This window comes from Haliotis rubra, unplaced genomic scaffold (genome assembly GCF_003918875.1).
Source record: "Haliotis rubra isolate DU_JTF1 unplaced genomic scaffold, ASM391887v1 Scf2325, whole genome shotgun sequence".
NCBI classification, from domain to species: domain Eukaryota; kingdom Metazoa; phylum Mollusca; class Gastropoda; order Lepetellida; family Haliotidae; genus Haliotis; species Haliotis rubra.
The window spans coordinates 9,010-35,467 of record NW_025766365.1 but is presented as its reverse complement, the minus strand read 5'-3'; the positions used below and the strand labels follow the sequence as shown (position 1 = coordinate 35,467).

At 38.8% G+C, this 26,458-nt stretch overlaps 2 long non-coding RNA genes across 5 annotated transcripts in view; both read right to left on the bottom strand.

The window, feature by feature from the left end:
• The window catches only part of LOC124278186, a 32,767-nt gene extending 8,318 nt beyond the window's left edge, over positions 1-24,449 (bottom strand). The window contains exons 1-5 of one of the 4 annotated variants that reach the window (XR_006899016.1): positions 24,412-24,449; positions 23,567-23,716; positions 22,987-23,285; positions 17,682-17,980; positions 16,974-17,282 (exon numbers count right to left, since the gene is read on the bottom strand). This is a non-coding gene — a long non-coding RNA (uncharacterized LOC124278186). Of the gene's footprint in view, positions 1-3,885; positions 4,185-4,468; positions 4,683-4,748; positions 4,809-7,752; positions 7,855-16,973; positions 17,283-17,681; positions 17,981-22,986; positions 23,286-23,566; positions 23,717-24,411 lie in introns of those variants that run through there. The other 3 variants (XR_006899017.1, XR_006899018.1, XR_006899015.1) reach the window with 3 other exon arrangements.
• LOC124278188 lies at positions 5,823-6,592 on the bottom strand. The gene is made up of 3 exons (XR_006899019.1): positions 6,438-6,592; positions 6,030-6,405; positions 5,823-5,970 (listed from the first exon to the last, which is right to left on the bottom strand). It is a non-coding gene; the product is annotated as an uncharacterized LOC124278188 (long non-coding RNA).
• Positions 24,450-26,458: the final 2,009 nt, after the last annotated feature.

The following is a 26,458-nucleotide window of genomic DNA, read 5'->3' as shown; positions in this document are numbered from 1 at the left end:
TTTCAAGGTCAAAATATGTCGCGTTGTCGCATTGTCGCCCTATCTAAGATGTGTAAAAAGAGCCTAAAAATTGACTAAAAAACGCGACAATGTCACTTCCAGGATTCCATAAGGAAGTGACGCTGACCGTGGACATTCCAGTCCACTACGAAATTCGAGGCCTCTCTGTTCTGTAGATTCAAACTTCACACCTCAGACTCGGATGTCACACAATTACTGAACGTTAGCGATCTCGGTCTCAGTAACCTTTAAACCTTTAAAGTGACCGAAACACAAACTTTACAGTGGTGTAAGGCTGGTATTCAACTGCTAAGACAAGCACTGGAATCTCACTGTTATTGAGTTCGGTTACACCATCACAGGTAAGTCATTTACCCTTCTTTAATGTGTGATACTAAAACCACAAACATATGTGTATATCTATAACCCTTGCAAAACACAGTAATGGTTTCGGACTGAACACACTTTACTGTTTGGTTTGTTAAGGGTAAATGTATTCCATCTGAAGTGTACTTCCTTACATTATGCCTTGAATCTGCACTGAATGTACCATGCTTGAATAATCGACTGGAACTATCGATACAACCCCTACTGAATGTCATCAATACGCCAGTGACACATCGATCAAGACATCTGTAAAGCTAGATACCATAAACTAGATACATAGTCCATATCTATTTCGCTGTTTCCATAAACACTATTGTTCAAGTGTATTGACATGTTGTGAATGTATTCATTGTGTACGAGTAGCACAGATATCCGACTCAACGTATCCGCTCAATATTAGGGGAACAACGCTGTCGTTTTCACTGCGCATGCGTGTGTCAGTTCTAAAATGTATTTTCAGGACGTAACTGCAGACTCTGCATATTTTAATACTTTGCTGTCATCACAATCTCTTTGTCTTCCTTCGATCCACTATACGCCTATAACACGGTTGTGTGTCCCAATTGTTTCATATGACGGTCCTGGTTGCAGCTGAATAAACAGTTATTTATACCTCGTACGCATTCCAGTGTATTGCAATCGTGGGATTGATAATAATTTATTGTGGCTTTTAACAGTCATAGATTCGTGATATAAGCCTTCTCAAGTGCACATTTCATGTTACTTTGGGGTCTAATTTAAGGCATATATATAAACTATTACTTAAAACGCCCTGAGCCACAGCCTCAACTCAATCATTATTGCTGCTGTAGTTGTCAGCCCTCGTTCTTATCGTCGTCGTCGCCATCATCATCGTTTTGTTGTCACAAGAAAGGTAAATCGAATAAAACAACGCCTTGTTCTCTCTCCGTACATAACTGTGGGGGAACCCGGAAGTGCTGATTATGCTTCCGTGGAGGCCACCATCGGGTTCTGGTGGATCCCACAAGGTAGTTGTAATGGAGGCTATGCCTTTGGTGGAGATGTCGTCACTAACGCTGAAAACATATCACGTTCGTCGCGAAGGGATGGATCTTACGAATTATCTAACGCTGTAACATTCGCATTCAATGGCATTCCCAAGGGGAACAATCATGTTTACTAAAGGAAAAAGTAAGTATGCATAACATAGTTATAAAAAATAGCCTTATATAAACACGTAGCAAAGTACTTTGCATGAAATTTGATGTCACGTATCGCGCGTGGCACGTGCACTTTGTGCACAGTGAACTTACTCACTTTTGCATGCTTCTTGGCAAATGAAGTTCACGCACCTGATATTAAAACTTGGACAGCTCAGATGGCAGGGCAAGGGTGTACAGACCGCGAGGTGAACGGTATGCTCGCGCTTACGTTGTTTAACGTCGACAGGTTGGTAACACCAGCGTTATGGCATGGGGGGAACATCACATCTCGTGCCAATCTGGCAATCTAACAGGTCTGCGATACAGGGTGAGATCATTGGGCCTCATTCAAGACGTAACTCGCGCTTACGTTGTTTAACGTCGACAGTTTGGTATGTTGACAGTTTAGGATACAAAGTAACATTGTAATATGATCACTGGAATGGGTTTTCTGTTACAAAGTGAAGACCAATGGAGGTCCTAGTTTGGACTAGGTGCACAGAACCCTATTTTGTAATCAAGGGGCGACTTCTTGAATCGAGTGGATAGGCCTGTCACCGTACCCGAATCTGGGGATTTATTAACATACGATCGGTTAACTGATTCATAACCTGTTTCAGTGTCAATACAATAAGCTTCGCTGTTGATGAACACTTTCTAATGTGAACGATTTCATTCCAGATAAACAGGAATTCGTCAAAACAATACCAAACGCTCGCTTCTAACATAAGAAATTATTGTTACCGTCTAACTGCCTTGCATCTGCTTCAAAAGCTATTTTTCTTATATTTGCAGAACTGTTTGAGAGATACGATATGATATTACAAATGTACAGCAATTTGGTAATGTTCCGCGGGAGCGTGTATGTGTGTGTGTGTGTGTGTTAGCATTATATGTTATTTCTTTCTGTGTTCTAGAGGTATATATAGGCGTATTACACATAGGAGTATATGTACCGAGTTGAATCCGACGAAGGGTACAATGGGTGTCCATATGCAAAACTATTCAATGTACCATGCGTTTGTGGTTTAATGTTCGCGTTTCCCCTCTCTCCACCCTTTACGAAACAATGGATCAACCTCTGTACGTTTACTGTCGTCCACAAGGCAAGTATACCACGGAAAAGATAGGATCATGGTCCTTTTAAATTTGGAGCTTCAAAACGGCACAATCATTTTCTTAAATTTGTCGTCCAATACGACCAGATGTATCCGCTGAAAGTGCAAATTACTAAAGCACTGGCATGATGACATAGTCCGAAAAACGAAATTGTAGTATTTGTTTTACATGATACATAAATAACCTCTCATTAATGCAACATCTTTAGTATTTTCTCGGATAACAGGTGTAGTTTTGAACGACAACTTACGGTCAAATATATAGTTGTTTACTCTCATCTGATGATTTCCTGTACAAGATTGTGAATATGTGCATATGAGATAACATGTCATCAAAAGTAATGAATTCAAGTTATTTATTACCATCAAAGTAATTTCTCAATCAGCATATTCTTCGAACAGAATATTGAGCTTTAAAAGAAGGAATGATAAAAGCCATCAAATTAATTTCGATTTTCCATCTCATTGCTGTAGTGTATATTTCAATAATGGAATTTTACGTAATGCGTGGTTTAATTTCTTGAAGTCCATGGTCATCGCCGTGATATATTGTTAAAAGTGGCGTAAAACGGACTCACCAACCACTGACCTTTGTGATACCTAAAAATGTTATGGTGTGAATAGGAGTTACACTCTTCGGGTTCGACAAGCGTTTAACAACCTTTCCGAGTCATGATGTACGTGACAGTCACATTTTGAAATACAAACAATCTATTTCCTTCACTGTGTTGACAAACAGTATTAAGTAGCAGCCATGCTCACCTCAAAACACAATATTTGACATTTGGACGTATATCAAAAGATACGACATTTACACAAAGGAAGACGGATGATGGCCATTGGAATGTTTCACTAGAGTATCCTTATATACACACATAGACCTCGAATGATAATTGACACCATCAATGACATAAACGATACCGAAAGCAGTCGACATGAGTCGCCCAGTTGATTAATGTACCATACATCGTGTACAGAGTTGCACCTTGTAGACATTCCTTTCTTCGTGGTTCAAGTCCTTGGTTTGTCAGAACTTTAGTCATAGCATTTTTTATTCCTCAAATTACTGCATCACCTCGCCTTTTGTGCAATATCACTGTCCAGGGTGTGGCATGTATTTATAATTTGCATCACAATTTCCGCGTGTTTGAACGGAACCGTGTCCCAATAGAAGCTTGGATTTCAGCAGCAATTTTGCATAAAAGTCATCTACTTACTCATTACTGCCAAGTCACATATCTCCGGATTCGAGTCTTTAGGCCTGCAAGTCCATCTTCCAGCATCGGATTGGGTGACACGGCAGATAGTGAATAGACTGTGTGTAACATTGAGAAACGATGCATTGTAGTTATCGTCAAGGGTTATACACAGTTTTCCAGGATCCACGCACGTGACAACCGGATCTGAGTTGGTGATAAGTAAGTATGGGTTTTTAAGACGTTGCTTCGAGTGAAACATGTCAACTGTGTAGCTGTATTGAGTTCGGAGACTGACGGGCAGAAAAGTTCACTTACACCTGTAAGGAAAGCAAAGATAAACCGGAAAATAAACTATGCATTTACACACATAGAATGTGAAACAGTTGAAAACAAACTACCACACCATAAGGTAGAATTTACGCAAAGTTTGACTTGTATATATAAAATTTGTCTTCTCAAAACCGCATTTACCTAATACAACAAAAGGGCCTCTAGCATATTTGAATAGGGCAAAACTAATAATGATTGTCCTTACACAGTATGCGTGCCCTAACATTCGTATCACGAGAAGTCTCATTTACATGAAAATGTACTTTCATACCGATGTATAGTTGTAGGGACATGAGCAGAATGCGGATAAGTCCTCCAAACATCATTCTCCCTGCACCAGATCCTGCGAAATGACATAACTGTTTAGCCACCAAGGAGTATGTCTGAAGGCATCATACACACCCAGTAGGATCTAGAATACACAAAAACGAATATGGTACGCATGTGATTTAACTGTTAAATAACGCATCTTCTGTGATACTTTTGACATACCACAACACAGAAAAAAGCAGCAGATGTACGTGCTTTACAATAGAGTTTAAGCAGTGTACCTTTTATGCGAATGCAAAATCATCATTGAAATCCTCCTTCTTTGTATTGCTCACATCACCTGGACTGAAATGTATCAGAACTGAGTGTTTATGCCAGTCAGATTGTAAGTTCCCTGAAGTGTATAAACAGCCATCCTGGATAAACTCATTGTTCAGTGAATAACGAAGCTTACAACAGATATTTTGTAAATGATATGCTTTAAGTAGATAAAATCAAATGGCGGAACGTTTTTGACTTTTTTCGAGAAAATCAAATCAAATCAAATCAAATGTTTATTGTATGAAGGCCATAGGCCCATATACATGAAGTGTACATGGTACAGTATAGGATCTATTAAACAAAAGATTCACATTTAATTTCTACTCTTGAATGCATATTTGAAATAGAACATTACAGATTTTAAGTCTTGATAGTTTGTGGTTGCCATGAGGCGAACAAATTGTTGTACTGAAGGCGATTTAAATATTTGGTATGTATTTCTTTCGAATGTTCTTTAAGGATCGACATATAAAGGTGAAATGGTACAGATCTTCGACGTTGTTTAAATTACAATATGTACATACCCTTTCAGACTTTGCAATTTTATTATGTCTCCCGGTATCAATATTTAACCGTGTACATCCAACTCGAGCACGAGCAAAGTCGGTTGCAAATGTACACAAGGTCGAATCTATTACATATTTCTCTGCTTCAAGGCTAATCTTAAAACTTGCATAACATTCATATCTAGTGCTAGATGTTATTATATTTGTCCATTCTTGGGAGTACATATCTTTTAATCTGGTTTGGAAAATGCTGAGAAAAGTAGTTATACATCCAACGTCTTGATAGACCCAAGCAATGGGTAACGACCACATTCCTAAGAGCCATCACATTAGGAGTGTTAATGCCAGTACCAAGATAGTATTTACATGCGAGAAACTGGACCCTCTCTACCACCTCTAGTCTTTGATGTCCCCATATTTCGCATCCGTAAAGAAGGATGGGTTTAATTTTTGAATCAAATATTTTGAAAAATGTTCCGAGTGGGACTTTTCCATATGTCCAAACACATTTTAAAATATTGATTAGTGCTCATTTTCCGTTTAACGCCAAATGGGATACTTCCCTTGTTAAATTTAATGATGGAGTCATCTGTAGCCCAAGGTACTTATATTCTGGAACAACTTCTACAATTTCATTGCGATAATACCATTTTTCACATTTTTTAAGATTTCCACCCTTTCGAAAAATAATGATTTTTGTTTTTGAAAGGTTGACATTTAACTTCCATGTTGAACAGTAGTCATCGAGAATATTCAGTTGCTCTTGTAGCCCACTAACTCTATCAGACATGAAAATAACATCATCGGCAAACATCAGTAGAAACAGTTCATGTAAATCAGGGTATAATTGTACTCCCCTACGACAAGTATCAAGAATATCGGCAGCCAACTCATTAATAAAAAGAGTAAAAAGAATTGGGCTTAATACACAGCCCTGTTTTAGTCCGATAGGACAATCAAAACACTCAGTAAAACCAGCGTTACACCGTACGCATGCTGTTACAGACGAATACATAGACTGGATCATAGTCAACATTTTAACAAGTAAACCACATTTTTGGAGGACATACATAAGTTTATTTCTATCTATAGAGTCAAATCCTTTTTTAAACTCTACAAAGGCAACATAGAATCGACCCCTACGTTTACTTAAATATTTCTGTATACAAGCTGTTAGTGTGAACAAGTTGTCCGTTGTTGCGTATCCAGGCCTAAAGCCTGCTTGTTCTTCGCATATCTTATTATTATTTTCTGCCCATGTTTTTAATCTGCGCTTAATTATAGTTGCAAATATCTTTCCGTATATACTAATTAAAGTTTTACCCCTGTAGTTATTAGGATCATCTCTAGGGCCATTTTGTAGATAGGTACTATGATACCGTTGCTCTCAGGAGGAGGGAAATTCGCCTGTGGAATATATTCTATTAAATAAAACTTGCACGAAAGGCATAGTTAGGTCACATGATGATTTGAACATTTCCGGTAATAACATATCTAAACCTGATGATTTCCCACCCTTTAATAATTTTATACCACTCAGTATCTCTTGTTCTGTAATCGTTGACTCCAGCTCATGATACATTTTTGTTTCATTGTCTGCATCATCAACACTAATTGAGTGTAAAAAACTCATCTTTGTTCAAGGATGGAACTTGAAAACAGATCTTTTAAAATATTCGTACCAAACATCCGTACTAATATATATAGGCAAGGTTTACTGCAACTCATGTTTTTAACTTGCTTCCAAAACGATTTAATGTTATGAAGCGACCTCTCTAGGATATTCAACTGTTCTTTTTTAAAATGAAGTAAGCTTACGTCTAGTGGTTGAAATATATCTATTACGAAGCTGTCGCAATGACACAAAGAAGCTGGACCCTTGCAGCTTCTGTACCGTCTACGTCCTCGCCTGGCCTCTAGCTTACTATAGTGACATTCGGTATCATACCATTTGCCTATGAAATGTCTCTTAATTGCCCTAGCATTCCGCTTAAATATAGAGGCAGCATGTAACAAGGCACGTAAAAAAAATAGCAACAGAAGTATGAATACTACTGTATAACAAGTCCGTGGCACGGCTCAGCTCTTGCTTACAACAATCCGTAAGCAATCCATTACGGAACTCCTCGCACTGGCACTCGTCCCATACATTAAAGCAATAGCGAATATCCAGTGACGAGGGTTCTTAATAGCGTCGTCTCGAATCTCTTACACCATCTGGAATCCATTTACAACTTCCAACATGTTTTAGTTCAGCTATATATATGCACACACTATATATACATATAGATATGAAACGTGAACACAAGAGAACTTGTGGGAGTTATCATGATTCGGCTTACAGGGACACGAACCCAAAGCTAATGATATAAACCATTAAGAAGGCCTACAACTAATAATGATTATGAATGTGACAGAATGGCTTCAAATGTTGTGAGCAAGACAGACACACACCTACCTGCCATGGGCATGTTCAGCATTCATTTAAGGCAGTTCAGGTCACCAGGAAGCAATTGCACAGCAACGATAACCGCCAACAGAATCACTTCCGCTTGTCAATATATTTAATAAGTAATGTCTACGGATTGCAGGTGAACGTCGTACTATAACCAAAAGTGTGATACATCTTGTTTAATGAATAGTGTAGCTCTTTTCCAGTAAGTGAAAACAGTAGGTACTATGAATGAAGGATTAGAATAACGTTTCAGTTTTACATAACTGGTTTGTCAAATTTAAATATATTGTTTGCTACTCGTATTCCCATATACGAGTTCAAATATTTGATAAATAGATTTGTGTTCTTTATGCAGATATATTTAGACATGTTTGTGCAGTTACGTCATTGCTGTAATAAATACACAATAAAATCGTATGCGTCATTGCTGAGAGAATGAATAGATATACCACCTATATAGTAATATATTGTCGACTTGTTAGTTTCGTTAAAAACATGATTAATAGCTTTAGTTGATCATGGCGTGACACGTATGGTAATATTATTGTCTCAGTTGGAAAGAGAAGATATTACGGATGTATGGACAGCTATTTTAAACAGCGAGTGGTAAAGGGAGATAATTTAATGTTTTCTACGCCTTTTTCTGCAGCCTTTCATACCGCAAAGGATGTGTTTAAAGCCAACTGGAAAATGTTTCACATGAACATCAACACGACAAAAACAGCAACAGTCACTTGAACAAGAGTGACTTTCGAATCTACAGTAACAAAGAGACCCGCTTCACGCATCCTGTAAACTTGTCAGAAATATATATAAATACTTATTGCATATTTAACGGGACCGTTAATATGTTTCAAGATATAACTTCAATACTTGCACACTTTTATTTATCTTTTGTTGTCCCTTTTCTACTATATATGACAAATTACTCTTCTCAAATGATATTGATGAGCGGAATAAATCATCTTCTTGTCTTACAGTTTTACTTGATTTCTTTTGTCTTACATTTTACTATTTGAATTCTTTCTTTAACCATACATTTCCAAAAGGACACAGTAGATACACTGCGTGTTCCCTTCAAACTGTACACTATAGAGAAACTTACACAGCCTTTCGTCAACAAGGTCTAAAGTACATACCACTGTTATTGCGTCGCCTTTTCCGTGTTCCCATTTCTGTAGTTATGTGCACAACCTTCTGCTGCATGTATTTATGCCCTGTTACCGGGGTCACTAACTGCCAGTCACATGCTCTTTAGAAAGTTTTTAAAGGTGAAAATAGCGAAATACACACATGAATTCAAACAACAGATTTCACCACAATAAAACAACCTTGCAAAGTCTGACCGATGATAGGGAGGATATATTGCGTTAACTACAGCACCCAAACCAGACTGGTTTTCAATTCAATCACAACACCATATAATACTTTGATTGTAGCACAGCATTCAGTATAAGTCATGTCACATTTACGTCTCTTTTATCAGTCCGATTTCTCCGTTTATGTAATGTTTATGTAATCCACCACCTTTTCCGTATTACGCCTTACTCATTCGTTTACGTTTTTACAGCGCCTTTTACTGAATTGCGTCGTATTGTACAAAGTATTTCGTATAGGTCTTAAGACATACTCACATACAAAACACACTAACACACACACACATTCACATACACACACACACACATTCACACACGTACTCATTCTGTCTGTTCCTAACTCCTTTATCCCTAAAATAAAATCGCGCACGCACGCACGTACGCACACACACTCTCTCTCTCACTCACTCTCTATCATGCATAATTGTTCCCAATAGGTAACATTCCTTTTAAGTAAATATTTGTTTCTGGGTTTGCTTTTTCCAGGTTTTCAAAATACTAACTAACCGACCATGTGCACAGTTTTAGACTTGCCAAAGGGCAAATTGATAGCAGCATCCAAGAGCAGAATCTCTTATTATGTTGTTCAGACCGAGTTGAGCTAACAGATCTGAGGCGCAAACCATCACATGTATTTAAGGATGTGCTCGTCATCGTCTCTCATCTAAACACATGTACCACGTGAACAAACGGTGACACAGAAGCTGAAGATGTCATCTCATTCACATTGATGCCCGTAAAACACCATTGACCTCAATAACTAAATCAAAATAAATTATGAAATTTCGTCGAGATAGAGTAACTGAGCAACCCCGTGCCATCTTTATCAGATATTATGATGTCTGGAGCAGTTGGGTTATGATAGTCAGTCACAAATCTTTTGTCGTTTAGTTTTTTAGGTAAGCATCTTTCCCATCTTGCACTTCTTTACATCTACAGTATATGATATTAAATACTATAAGTATATATAAGTCTTAAAATATAAGTTGTTGCAGCTTAACCATAAACTACTACACTTGGAAATACCTTCAAGTTTAGAAACGATTATTGAATTTAACAACTTTAAGTAACCTGACAGTAAAAACAATCAGAATATCACAGAAATGCAATTTAAAACTATTGTCCATAATCTCTAAACTTTATTTGAACACAACAGTACAATATAAAAACAGGCTGGACATATATTGGACGATTACAGGAGGAAAAAGGGATGAAATTCTAATCAAATGTAACTTACATACCGTGTCATGGAGATAATCATTCTACGCCAATTTAAACCCCTTTTCAGGTACATTCACTAACAATCAAAGTTATGTATGTATTCTCACAACTGAAGATTAACTTACCAATACCAATACATATTTACGTTATCAATTAAATCAATGTCTTTAAAATCTAAGGATCAAATGCAAGGACATCTGAGGGATCATGTTCTGAAATATTGCTCCCTTGTACATGTTTGACCGATGCCCACTTGCAACTGCCGTCAGTGTTAACATCCTGCCCTGATTATGTCACTACTACAAGGGCGTCTTCAGACCGTAGTGAATGTAAATTCATTCGTGTTGTAACAGAACTTGATCCTCGGACAGCGGGTAAACAGGTGGACTGACTTTGCCCGCCTGACCGTTGCTGCAACATCATGTCATTGCATATTTAGACGTCCAATAAAGTGATGTGGACCCACTGATGGACTTCTGTGTTTGAAGATACATTCCCAAACCATAACCAACCCGAGACAATAAAAAATGATATTATCTGAAACGTCATCGCTTTCTAAATTGTAATTCTGCTTTTATTGTTATCAATTACAAACTCAATAAAGAAATCCTCGGACAACTCGAGCAATTCTTTGAGAAGTGCACTTACTGTCCTATCCATTTAAACTGATAACAATCTGTATTTCATTGGTCCTGTGCCTTTGCTGTATATTGATGTAAACAACGAAATAAGAACTGGCGAACATCGCGAACTCATTCTTATTGTCCAATCCACGCTTGTAAGAGGCTACTAACGGGATCGGTGGTCAGGCTTCGCTGACGCGGTTGATACATGTCATCGTATTCCAATTGCATAGATTGATGCTAATGCTGTTGATCACTAGATTGTCTAGTCCAGACTCTATTAGTTACAGACCACCGCCATATAGCTGGAATATAGCTGGATGCTGCGTTAAACAACTACCAAACCAAACCAGTCTATTGTCCCATGTGGTTTCTGTCAAGAACATTGTTTATGTTTATGACGAACTTTTATATCTCCTCAAATATAACTAATCAGCGAAAACAAAACTTCTGCGACCATGTTCATTGTTCTAAACGGTAATACATTGACGGCAACTGGAGTAAGTCCCTGTCCTCATCTACACCCTCAATAAAGCAGTGATTAGCCTTTGAGTTTTCGGTCAAAAATTAGAAAAATCCATTATTCAGTTGGTAAACTTACGATTGGAGACCCACTACGTAGGTCGAAGGCTTTAAACATCAACTTTCGACATGTAAGTCTACGAAACGGTTAGATACTCCAGCTGCATTCTAAAACCACTTGTCAGTCCTTAAGCATTTCCAATTTGGGGAAACAAGGGCAAGTCGCCGTCACTGTCCCGGAACGTTTAACGCAGATAATTTAACAAGGGCACAATTTAAATAATACATTCGGAGATCACATATATAAAAAGAGCTTGATTTCAGGATCAGACGAAAATCCTAGTTGTGTTCCACGAACTGCACATTCTGCTAGTGGTTGTTCTTGCACAAACAGGTGGAATACAGGACATATATACTAACGGAAACAAGAAACTGTCCATAATATAAATTTGCATAAAACAAAAAATATTTGAAAAATTATAAAAGTAAACATGTAGCAAAGCACTTAGCATGAAATTTGAAGTCATGTATCTCGCGTGGCAAAAGCACTTTGTGCACGATGAACATATTATCTTTTGCATGAAGTTGACAATTCGGTTGATTATTCTCTAGCTTCTGAATGTTGTGGAAAACACGTTAATTTGAACCTAAAGTGTGCGTACGTCATGCCGCGGCTTACAGAAATCAGCGTCTCCGCGCCGTGGGTTTGCTGGAGACTGGAATGGCCAAAAAATGAAGTAGCCAGACATTGTGGTGTCCATCAAAACGATCTCATCTTTGTGGAGATGTTTTAGATAATGGGAACACGACAGATTTGCCTCTGACGTTCCGTCCACGTGACGTCACGTCAGCAAAGTAACCACATTCGGCTGACCCATCTCAGGATTCGATTCCAGACTGCCAGTTTGACTGCTCGGACCATACCTGGCATACGTCCAGGACTGTAAAGGGACCGACCGAGGGAGCAAAACATCCGGCCTCCACGGCCTGCAATACGTCCAAGTAGGCTCAACCGAGGCGGCACATCTTGTCTTGTGCAGACAGCATTTACTATACAGGAGACAATATTGAGATGGTGTTTTTGTTCACTGAGATTCGCAATTACATCTGGACAGCTCAAATGGCAGGGCAAAGGGTGTAAAGGCGGCGAAGTGAACAGTATGCTGACGCGTGCGTTGTTCAACGTCGACAGTTTGATGGTGAAAGCGTCATGGTATGGGGTATGGGGTTAATCAAATCTCATGGTCGGACACAACTTTCCATTGTCAATGGCAATCTAACAGGTCTGCGATACAGAGATGAGATCATTGGGCTGCATGTGCAGTCGTTCATTTCGAGACGTAACTTCAGGCCTCAGCGAGATAATGCCTGTACACATGTCGCACGTGTTGTGTCAGATTTCCTGAGTCAGCAGAACGTTCCGGTACTCCCCTGGCCAGCTCTACCTTATCGAGTAGGCTTGGGATGAAATTGAGAGACGTTTACGTAAAGCCAAGAATCAGCCATTGACGTTAGCTGAAATGATACAAGGGCTGGCTCAGACATGCAACAACATTCCGCAAACTTTCTTCAATTGCTTAGTGTCGTATATACGTCGTCGTTGTCAAGCCTGCATCAATGCCAATGGTGGACACACGATTCTGAATTTGTGAACTGATTTTTGACACCACATCTCTTCAAGGGCGTGTCACGAAGCCAAGTGTCAAATCATACAGATTTTGATATTAGTCCGTCAACAGGTAAACAGTGATTAAGGAAAACACCAGAAATCACGTTATTCTATTTTCGCATTAACAAATGGCACAACATCCCATTATGCACAGTTACTTTATTCCAGTAGTATATATACAAAGTAATATACAACAATGGACAGCCGAAGTGATGGACAGAAGAAATGGACAGAAGAATGGACAACAACATTGTGCTGGACATAGGTACCTCTTGGTGTGTCCAGGATGTCATGATATGAATTGTTGTGTTAAACAAGGGTAAAAAACTGACTTCTGTTACACATGGATTACAGCATGTGAAACAGATTAGATTACCTTAACGTTATATGACCACTTGTTGTACGAGAATGAACGCTATGATTCATAAAGGTGAATACGTTGTCAAACTACAGTGGTATTCACTCGCTTCGTGACACATACAAAGGTGAGGATTTATTGAAAAGCAAGGAGAAACGCCTGTGTCCTTGCAGAATATCACCACTTTACAAATTGGCAATTTGTTCATAGGTTGTGAGATGTTCGTATATGTTTGAAGGCTGGAGAGCATTTCTATCAAGAGCCATATATTCTCCTCTCGGTTCAGGATGTAGGTTATCACCACCTGAAACAAGACCAATAATAAGAATGGAATTAACAAACGGCACACGCAAAGGCTAGTTTGGTTATGACGATCTAATGTACGTATTCCAGATTCACAATGGATATACATTACCCAAATCAGTGAGTTTGGTTTACTCTCATTTCGCCAGAGTGTACCCCAAAAGTAATGTTTAGACAACATTGCACTTTGGCTCAGTGAGAGATACGAGGCATGTAATTAGCATTAGCTACTGAAGCGTGAGCGTTTGTTCAAGGGCTATAGTCTGTGTCCATTTATAAACAAGTTAACAGTTTTAGCCACCATTTTTCATAATGTTCTGAATGCAATATATATTTTGCTTCAAGCATGTATTTGTTTACATTTTGCTGAGCCTCTTTCGCGTGTTTTGTTGTTATTGTATGTCTCCCAACTTTTACAGGAAACGAAAGTGACGTAAGGCATAAGGAGGAACACATTTTCAGCGATTTTACTTTAATACCTACCTACATGAGCACATACTGAACTTGACTCTTAAATGCGATGTCAGTATATCACATGATGATAGATTATACCGAATATGCCCAATATAACGCGCGAGCTTAAAAACTATTTGTATACATATAAATAACCTGATGCAAATTATTTAGGAACATATGAACATTCAGTATGTTAACAAACCATAGGTGATTACTAGGTTGTTCACAAAGCGTTAAAGCTTCTCGGAAAGGATGGACATGTAATACGTATTTCAACATTAATACGATCACTGTCAATTTGCATGTACGTATCAATATATAAGTTATTAGTACATTTTGAAAGTGGGACCGATGCACAGTCAGCATGTAATTTGGAGGCTTATGAGCATTGCAGCCCTGCTTACAACTGGAAAGTCACACGACTGCATACTGGAGTTTCTGCTAATTTTTCCCAACATCACGGCGGGGAACACCAGTTATGACGATGTTCGAACCCGGGTACCTGATTCCAGACCACTAGGTACCCCACCGCCCCAGGAAAGTCACTAAAGTAGTGTTATGACGATGTTGTATGTAGACTGTCACCGGATTAATACGCAATCCTGATTCTGGTGGATCACTAACAGAAGCAGATCCTGTGTAGCCGACCACGACATTATTCTCAACTTGGAGCTCAGTTCCGATTGAATTAGGGATGCAGTGTTGATTCAGACACCTGTGTTAACAAAAGACAACCCAGAAGAAGAAATATATCACAAGAAAGCTAGCTTGGCTTCTTAGCATTGATAGTTTATATTTCATCTAGGTTAGGGTCATGCCAAGTGCATGTTTAATCTTGCCAGTGTAACCAGCCTCCAGTCACACCAGTGCAGGTGGACACACTTCAGTGTGAGCAGGACATAACCACTACACGATGCAAAAATACAAACCAAATGTAAAGATGTGTCCTCGTTCACATACACTATAGATATTGAGTACAGGACGCAAACATTAGTTTATATGTCTCATTGATACGATGAATTAATCAGATAGTTTTGTCTCAATCATTCTTAAGAAAATGTCAGCTGTTTTCAGAATGCACTGACGTTTACCAGCGCTGACATAATCACCAACCTATGGGGTAGCATAACCCACACTTCCACATTTATATTCTGTGGGTGCGAAGGCTCAACTGACGATTGTTCTCTTGTCGACTTACCTTTCGTTTGGCAGCAAGAACGATAATAATGACGACGACGATGAGAAGCAGCATGGCAACAACAGCTCCAGCAATAATAAATGTAGTTGAGAATGTGGATAGTTCAGCAGTATTTCTTATTTCTGCAACAAAAGCAATTCATGTCAATCAATACACAACGCACCAAGGTGCCTGAACGTGCCTTTGGATGATATTAGTAAAATGTGCATGCGAAGAATACATACATCACACGTTTGTGTTTGTTTTGAAAGCCACAGTCCAATAAGAATTATCCAGCGAATTCGACACACGAGAAAGGGCATCATGTTCGAGGATACCAAATTGTATCTGGTTTAAAACTGTGATGTTTTTCATAGCAGTTACGGCACTACAAATATTCTTTAAACCTCCAAATGTTAGAAGTGATTTTATATACATGTTCATTGAAAGAATGCATCATTGTTACCAAAATATTGCATGTTTCATCGGATTTCCCAAGTTAAATACTTCCATTATATATCAAAACGATCATTGTTACCCGGCGTGTAAGACCACGTCTTTTTGAAGTTTAAGTATATCTACTTAAATTGTACGAGCTGAACAGCTGCTACTTTTAATCTATGGTTAAGGACAGTAACTAGTGGAAAATGTAAATCCGGCTGGAAACCATATACCTGGCGCAGGTACCGTAAGTTCCCATCGTCCACTGTGAGGTGTCCCTACTTGTGTCACTGTCTATCTCCAGTCCCACTTTGATGTGGTATCGTTGTCAAATAGTCACTGGGGTTTATTTCGAAATGCCCAGTGTATAGTATAATAAAATATTACTTTTGCCCTGAAATAACGTTATAATAGTTCAGGGCAAAAGTGTACACTTTATTAGACTATACACAGAGAGACAGAGCGAACTGTATTTCTTAACATAGATGCTAAAATTCATACGTACCAACAAGACAAATCTAAGCCAGAAAACAAACAGAAAAACGATTCGGTCGGTGACCTAAATTAACAATTCGCTGTTTAATTGTGAGGGCTGAGACATTTTATCGGTCGAAAGGCCTGAACGTAAAACAATGTTTCCACCAGTCATGTTAGCCGAGTGAAGCAACTGCAAACCAAGAAACAGGGTGCTACGGGAGCAGTTTACCGTACGAGACTGTGCGAGGCGATGACAACTGACTACAACCAGAATGGCGTGGTGACCAGTGTGACAATATGCCAAATGTGTACTTTATATCCTGACAAAGACTATCGGCGCCTTTGATCTTTTAGCGAAACATCTTACAATGTTCTAATACTAGTTTTATTCTATATATTGCTAGTTGTTATAGATTGATCAGGTCATAATATGGCTGCCAACGTAACTAAAAAACTAAACTCACTCGCTCACCTGTAGTCATCATTCTTGGAAGGGTAAAACATATATAGCAATACACACTGTGTGCATGTGGCAGTTGTAATACCCTCTTTAGACCTACAAAAGAAATCAAAACAACATCAACAGCTAAAACATCCTCACTGTTATTGAGTTCGGTTACACCATCGCAGCTGAGATTCCAGTGTTTGTCTTGACAGTTGAATACCAGTCTTACACCACCCAGGTGTGTTTCGGTCACATTAAAGGTTACTGGTTGAAGACCTTGATCACCAACATTTAGAATTTGTTTGACATCCCCGGTCTGCAGTGTGAAGTTTGATTCTGCAGAACAGTAGGAGCCTCGTATGTCGTAATACGCAGTAATGTCCACAGTCAGTGTCACTTCCTCCTGTAGGGTAAGCGTCTCTGTGTCCTTGTCACTGGTGATGTCGCATGTTGGTGTCCTTGGAGCTGTTAAAACAAAGGACTTCATGGAGAGACGAAAACAGCATTATTGAAGATATATTGTTGTGAGGATGTTGTTCCGAGGATATAAATATCGCAGCACCTCCCTGGTGATAACAGCCATGACTAAATTCATGAAAAGAAAGCATAGATATGAACTGCTTATAGCATCAACAAAATACTATTTATGACGTTCACGCGTTATATCATCCTATTTAGGTCTCATCGTCTGTGTAACGTATAACCACTGAAGCCTTCTGGGTTGACGAGGCATGTGGAAATTGTCCTGCCATTTTCCGAACCATATGTTTGTCATCCAATGTGTAATAAAACAAATGTGTGTATTTTTACTTCTATCAACACCAACGGTATATGCTTGCTTCATTGGGATACAGAAACACTAACCGAGTTTATTCACACCGTCCACAATCTATGATCCGCTGACTGTTGTGGCATCTAAATACCAGCCCTACTGTACCCAAATGGGGAGTCCGTCACATTTAGTGTCACTGATGAAGTGTTGTCAGAGACACTTGGTACAGAGTCAGCTTCCATCAGCAGGGTTGTCACATCCCCGGTCTGGAGGGAGACGTTGTGGGCGGTGGAGCAGTAGTAGTCTCGTACGTCCACTGTAAGTGTCAGCTCCTGATACTGGACAAGTACATCAGTGTCCTCCTTACTGGTGATGCTGCACGTTGGTGTCTCTGAAAACATTAAATACATAGTCTTAGAATGTTAAAATAATAAGTAAAACTTCGAGCATTCTCATATAATTCAAATAGGAAAAAGACTACTGACATTTGGTGGTATGTACAGCGAACACTGTTTGTCCGCTTTCAGAGCAAATATGATGAGAAATGTGCCATCTGCAACTCCCGGTAACGTCGGGCGGGAAAGAATTGGCCCATAGGTTCGTAGTGTGATAAAACACTTGCATCCTCTTATACCAGCAAAATAAAATATACTTATTTCCAATAGGCATTTGGCAAAAACATTTAACTCTGTCAGGGAGGGAGTTTTAATTATTTGTGATTTATCTTCTTTCGCATCTTAATTATAACTCGAATTAGAAGAATCAAAAAGCAGTGAGTGAGTGAGTTTAGTTTTGCGACGCTTTTGGCAATATTCCAAGTTTGAGGACACCAGATATGGGCTTCATACATTGTCACACCGTGTGTAAATATCTAATGCGAATCAAACCAGCGATTGACGGCATCAGCTACTGTCTATGCAGTTTGGAAAGAATGACATGCAGTAAGTCTGAGCACACCGTCTCGTTTTCACTTCCTTCAACAAACATGCTGAAGATTAAACAGATCCCGTATTTTTATAGTGCTGGCCATCTAGATAACATTCCGCAGTTGAACTTGTATACCCCTCTCAAACACAATATGCTGACTCCGGAGCCGACCAGTCCTTGTTTAAACATGTTACACCGAGCGCCAATCAGGGTTACAAGTACCGCACTTTTGATATCTTTTTCAATTAGTGGGTTGAATGAGCATGGCCTTACGGCGTTTTTAGGAATATTGCAGCAATATCACGGCGGGGACACCAGAAATGGGCTTGACACATTGTACCTATGTGAGGAATCGAAGGGTACTTAAGTTCCAAAAACAATTGAAGTAAATTCAAACATACTAATCCTTTTCACCGTAGTATGTATGTTATTTTAATTTATTGGTAGATTGTCCAAAATTGCTAACATCTGAAGTGATGGTGTAAATCCAGCTAGGGTCCATGCAGGAAGCAAATGTACTGTAAGTCCCCATGGTCCTAGTATGGTGATCTACCTTCAGATGTTGGCTTTAATTACTAATTTATATCTGTGATAATCTAATTGTTTTACTTACTGTTGTTTCATATGACGTCCTTGTTGCAGCTGAGGAAACAGTTATTTATTCCTCGTACGCATTCCATTGGATTGCAATCGTGGGATTGATACTAATTTATTGTGGCTTTTAACTGTCACAGATTCGTGATATATGCCTTCTCCAAGTGCACATTTCATGTTACTTTGGGGTCTAATTTAAGGCACATATATAAACTATAATTAAAACGCCCTGAGCCACAGCCTCAACTCAATCATTATTGCTGCTGTAGTTGTCAGCCTCGTTCTTATCGTCGTCGTCGCCATCATCATCATTTTGTCGTCAAAGAAAAGTAAATCGAATAAAACAACGATCGTCAGTTAAGCCGTGTTCTCCACCGTACATAACTGTGGGGAACCCGGAAGTGCTGTTTATGGTACCGTGGAGGCCACCATCGGGTTCTGGTGGATCCCACAAGGTAGTTGTAATGGAGGTTATGCCTTTGGTGGAGATGTCGTCACTAACGCTGAAAACGCATCACGTTTGTCACCAAGGGATGAATCTTACGAATTATCTAAAGCTGTAACATTCGCATTCAATGGCATTCCTAAGGGGAAAAAGTAACTATGCATAACATAGTTATAAAAAATAGCCCTAATAAACAAGTAGCAAGGTACTTTTTGCATGAAATTTGATGTCACGTATCGCGCGTGGCACGTACACTTTGTTGCACAGTGAACTTAATCACTGTTTGCATGCTTCTTGGCAAATGAAGTTCATGCACCTGATATTAGAAATTGAAGAGTTATTATAAATGAAGATTATTGTCTAGGCTCTGAATGTTGTGGAAAACACGTTAATTTCAAACCTGACAGAACACGGCTTACAGAAATTCAGCGTCACCCCGCCGTTGGTATGCTAGAGACAGGAATGGACCAAAATGAAGTGGCCAGACATTTTGATGTCCATGGAAACACGATCTCATCGGACTGAGGAAGCACAACATTCGACCCCCGACGGCCTCCAATACGTCCATTTTTGTTCCAACGTCACCGATAGCACGTCTTGCCCTGTGCAGACATCATCTACGGTACGTGTAACAATACTGGGATGGTGTGTTCTTCACTGACCAGTCGAGATTTCATCTGGACAGCTCAGATTGCAGGGCAAAGGATTACAGACGGCGAGGTGAAGGTATGCTCGCGCTTACGTTGTTTAACGTCGACAGGTTGGTAACACCAGCGTTATGGCATGGGGAACATCACATCTCGTGCCAATCTGGCAATCTAACGGGTCTGCGATACAGGGGTGAGATCATTGGGCCTCATTCCAGACGTAACTCGCGCTTTACGTTGTTTAACGTCGACAGTTTGGTATGTTGACAGTTTAGGATACAACCTAACATTGTAATATGATCACTGGAATGGGTTTTCTGTTACAAAGTGAAGACCAATGGAGGTCCCTATTTACGACTAGGTACACATAACCCAATTTTGTAATCAAGGGGCGACTTCTTGAATCGAATGGATAGGCCTGTTACCGTACCCGAATCTGGGGATTTATTAACATACGATCGGTTAACTGGATTCATAACCTGTTTCAGAGTCAATACTCAAGCTTCGCTGTTGCTGAACACTTTCTAATGTGAACGATTTCATTCCAGATAAAGAGGAATTCGTCAAAACAATACCAAATACTCGCTTCTAACATAAGAAATTATTGTTACCTTCTAACTGCCTTGCATCTGCTTCAAAAAGCTATTTTTCTTATATTTGCAGAACTGTTTGAGAGATACGATATGATATTACAAATGTACAGCAATTTGGTAACGTTCCGCGGGAGCGTATGTGTGTGTGTGTGTGTGTGTGTGTGTGTGTTAGCATTATATGTTATTTCTTTCTGTGTTCTAGAAGTATATATAGGTGTTTTACATGTAGGACTATATGTACCGAGTTGATTCCGACGAAGGGTACAATGGGTGTCCATATGCAAAACTATTCAATGTACCATGCTTTTGTGGTTCAATGTTCGCGTTTTCACTCTCTCCACCCTATACGAAACAATGGATCAACCTCTGTACCATTACTATCGTCCACAAGGCAAGTATACCACGGAAAAGATAGGACCATGGTCCTTTTAAATTTGGAGCTCAAAACGGCACAATCATTTCTTAAATTTGTCCTCCAATACGACCAGATGTATCCGCTGAAAGTGCAAAATTACTAAAGCACTGGCATGATGACATAGTCAGAAAACGAAATTGTAGTATTTGTTTTACATTATATATAATAAACATTCTCATTAATGCAACAGTTTTAGTATTTTCTCGGATAACAGGTGTAGTTTTGAACGACAACTTACGGTCAAATATATAGTTGTTTACTCTCATCTGATGATTTCCCTGTACAAGATTGAATATGTGCATATGAGATAACATGTCATCAAAGTAACGAATTCAAGTTATTTATTACCATCATATTAATTGTTCAATCAGCATATTCTGTGAACAGTAATCAGGAATATTGAGCTTTAAAATGAAGCACTGATAAAAGCCATCAAATTAATTTCGATTTTCCATCTCATTGCTGTAGTGTATATTTCAATAATGAAAAAATCAATACCCTCTCAATCATTTCAGTCCAAATGCTATTGTAACATATTCGATGCAAAGCCTCTCTATTTGCTGTTCACATGTATGGAAACAGCACAGTGTTTATTACAATCGAAAATGAATTCGTTCTATCGTTAACGTTCTTAGCCATGTATGACATATATCACGTGTTTTATGTAATAGTTTTAAACAAGACAAAATCACATATCATGTAGTGTGTGCAACCGAAAGTTGGTTAGGGATTTTGGTGTGTGTGTTTATTTCGACAGGATCCGCAAGGACGTGTGCATGAATATGAGGACAAGATCGACGGTCGTTGGGGTCTGGGAATACCTTGTGAAGCTAGAAGTTCATTTAAGGGGAGGATTCTTATCGATATATCGTTGTGGCCAGTTACTGGTAAAGCATTTTACAATATTTCTTATATTGTTTTGAGAAGAACGATTGCTGTTGGGAAGCGGCATACCAATAGATAGCTCTGGCGACTATGCTCATCCACAACTGTAACTTGTAAAACAAGTTTCTGCAGTATGCCTTTGTAAAATATACTATGATAATTTAAAATTTTGCGTAATGCGTGGTTCAATTTCTTGAAGTCCATGTCCATCGCCGTGATATAATGTTAAAAGCGGCGTAAAACGGACTCACCAACCACTGACCTTTGTGATACCTAAAAATGTTATGGTGTGAATAGGAGTTACACTCTTCGGGGTCGACAAGCGTTTAACAACTTTTTCCGAGTCATGGTGTACGTGACAGTCACATTTTGAAATACAAACTGATCTATTTCCTTTACTGTGTTGACAAACAGTATTAAGTAGCAGCCATGCTCACCTCCAAAACACAATATTTGACATTTGGACGTATATCAAAGATACGACATTTACACAAAGGAAGACGGACGATGGCCCTTGGAATGTTTCACTAGAGTATCCTTATATACACACTTAGACCTCGAATGATAACTGACACCATCAATGACATAAACGATACCGAAAGCAGTCGACATGAGTCGCCCAGTTGATTAATGTACCATACATCGTGTACAGAGTTGCACCTTGTAGACATTCCTTTCTTCGTGGTTCAAGTCCTTGGTTTGTCAGAACTTTAGTCATGGCATTTTTATACCTCAAATTACTGCTTCACCTCGCCTTTTGTGCAATATCACTGTCCAGGGTGTGGCATGTATTTATAATTTGCATCACAATTTCCGCGTGTTTGAACGGAACCGTGTCCCAATAGAAGCTTGGATTTCAGCAGCAATTTTGCATAAAAGTCATCTACTTACTCATTACTGCCAAGTCACATATCTCCGGATTCGAGTCTTTAGGCCTGCAAGTCCATCTTCCAGCATCGGATTGGGTGACACGGTAGATAGTGAACAGACTGTGTGTAACATTGAAAAACGTTGCATTGTAGTTATCATTAAACACTATGCACAGTTTTCCAGGATCCACGCACGTGACAACCGGATCTGGGCTGGGTGTTATGTAAGTATGGGTTTTTAAGACGTTGCTTCGTGTGAAGCATGTCAACTCTGTAGCTGTATTGAGTTCGAGACTAACGGGCAGAGAAGTTCACATACACCTGTAAGGAAAGAAAAGGTAAACCGGAAAATAAACTATGTATTTATACACATAGAATGTGAAACAGTTGAAAACAAACTTCCACATCATAAGTTAGAATTTACACAAAGTCTGACCATTGTATATATACAATTTGTTTTCTCAAAATCGCATTTACCTAATAGAACAAAAGGGTGACAGTATATTTGAAAAGGGCAAAACTAATAATGATTGTCCTTACATAGTTTGTGTGCCTAAATTCGTATCACGAGATGTCTAATTTACATGAAAATATTTTCATACCGAGGTATAGTTGTTGGGACATGAGCAGGATACGGATAAGTCCTCCAAACATCATTCTCCTGCACCAGATCCTGCGAAATGACATGACTGTTTATCCATCAAGGATTCTTCCTGAGTATGTCTGAATGCATCATACACATCCTGTAGGATCTAGAATACACAAAAACGAATATGGTACGCATGTGATTTAACTGTTAAATAACGCATCTTCTGTGATACTTTTGACATACCACAACACAGAGAAAAAGCAGCAGATGTACGTGTTTTACAATGGAGTTTAAGCAGCGAGACCTTTAGGCGAATGCAAAATCATCATTGAAATCCTCTTTTTTTTGCATTGCTCACATCACCTGGACTGAAATGTATCAGAACTGAGTGTTTATGTCAGTCAGATTGTTAGTTCCCTGAAGTGTATAAACAGCCATCCTGGATAAACTCATTGTTCAGTGAATAACGAAGCTTACAATAGATATTTTGTGAATGATATGCTTGAAGTAGATAAAAGCTAATGGCGGAACGTTTTTGCCCTTTTTCGAGAAAAGCAATAACGAATATCCAATGAGGAGGGTTCTTGATAGCGTCGTCTCGAATCTCACACACCATCAGGAATCCATTTACAACTTCCAACATATTCTAGTTCAGCTATATATACGCATACACTATATATACATATACATATGAACCGTGAACACAAGAGAACTTGTGGGAGTTATCATGATTCGGCTTACAGGGACACGAACCCGAAGCTAATGATATAAACCATTAAGAAAGTCTACCAACTAATAATGATTATGAATGTGACAGAATGGCTTCAAATGTTGTGAGCAAGACAGACACACACCTACCTGCCATGGGCATGTTCCACATTCATTCAAGGAAGTTCAGGTCACCAGGAAGCAATTGCACAGCAACGATAACCGCCAACAGAATCACTTCCGCTTGTCAATATATTTCATAAGTAAATTTCTACGGGTTTCAGGTGAATGTCGTATTCATAACCCAAAAATGTGATACATCTTGTTTAATTAATTTTAAGTTCTTTTCCAATAAGTGAAAACAATGGGTACTATGAATGAAGGAATAGAATAACGTTTCAGTTGTACATCACTGGTTTGTCAAATTGAAATATATTGTTTACTACTCGTATTCCCATATACGAGTTCAAATATTTGATAAATAGATTTGTAGTCTTTTATGCAGATATATTTAGACATGTTTGTGCAGGAACGTCATTGCTGTAATAAATACACAATAAAATCGTATGCGTCATTGCTGAGAGAATGAATAGATATACCACCTATATAGTAATATATTGTCGACTTGTTAGTTTCGTTAATAACATGATTAATAGCTTTAGTTGATCATGGCGTGACACGTATGATAATATTATTGCCTCAGTTAGAAAGAGAAAATATTACGGATGTATGGACAGCTATTTTAAACAACGAGTGGTAAAGGGGAGATAATTTAATGTTTTCTACGCCTTTTTCTGCAGCCTTCCAAACCGCAAATGATGTGTTTAATGCCAACTGGAAAATGTTTCACATGAACATCAACACGAAAAAACAGCAACTTTCGAATGTACAGTAACAAAGAGACCCAGCGCTTATACGCTTCCTGTAAACTTGTCAGAAATATATATAAATACTTATTGCACATTTAACGGGACCGTTAATATGTGTCAAGATATAACTTCAATACTTGCACATTTTTATTTATCTTTTGTTGTCCCATTTCTACTATATATGACAAATTACTTTTCTCAAATGATATTATAAATTTCCAAAAGGACACAGTAGATACACTGCGTGTTCCCTTCAAACTGTACACTATAGAGAAACTTACACAGCCTTTCGTCAACAAGGTCTAAAGTACATACCATTGTTATTGCGTCGCCTTTTCCTTTGTTCCCATTTATGTAGTCATGTGCACAACCTTCTGCTGCATGTATTTATGCCCTGTTACCGGGGTCACTAACTGCCAGGCACATGCTCTTTAGAAAAGTTTGTAAAGGTGAAAATAGCGAAATACACACATGAATTCAAACAACAGATTTCACCACAATAAATACAACCTTGCAAAGTCTGACCGATAATAGGGAGGATATATTGTGTTAACTACAGCACAAAAACAGACTGGTTTTCAATTCAATCACAACACCATATAATACTTGTGATTGTAGCACAACATCCAGTATAAGTCATGTAACATTTACGTCTCTTTTTATCAGCCCGATTTCTCCGTTTATGTAATGTTTATGTAATCCAGCACCTTTTTGCCGTATTACGCCTTTCTCATTCATTTACGTTTTTACAGCGCCTTTTTTTGTCTGAATTGCGTCGTATTGTACAGCATTATTTCGTATAGGTCTTAAGACATACTCACATACAAAAACACACTAACACACACACCACATTCACATACACACACACACATTCACACACGTACTCATTCTGTCTGTTCCTAACTCCTTTATCCCTAAAATAAAAATCGCGCACGCACGCACGCACACACACACTCTCTCTCTCACTCACTCTCTATCATGCATAATTTATCCCAGTAGGTAACATTGCTTTTAAGTAAATATTTGTTTCTGGTTTGCTTTTTCCAGGTTTTCAAAATACTAACTAACCGACCATGTGCACAGTTTTAGACTTGCCAAAGGGAAAATTGATAGCAGCATCCAAGAGCAGAATCTCTTATTATGTTGTTCAGACCGAGTTGAGCTAACAGATCTGAGGCGCAAACCATCACATGTATTTAAGGCTGTGTTCGTCATCGTCTCTCATCTAAACACATGTACCACGTGAACTAACGGTGACACTGAAGCTGAAGATGTCATCTCATTTCACATTGATGCCCGTAAAACACCACTGACCTCAATAACTAAAT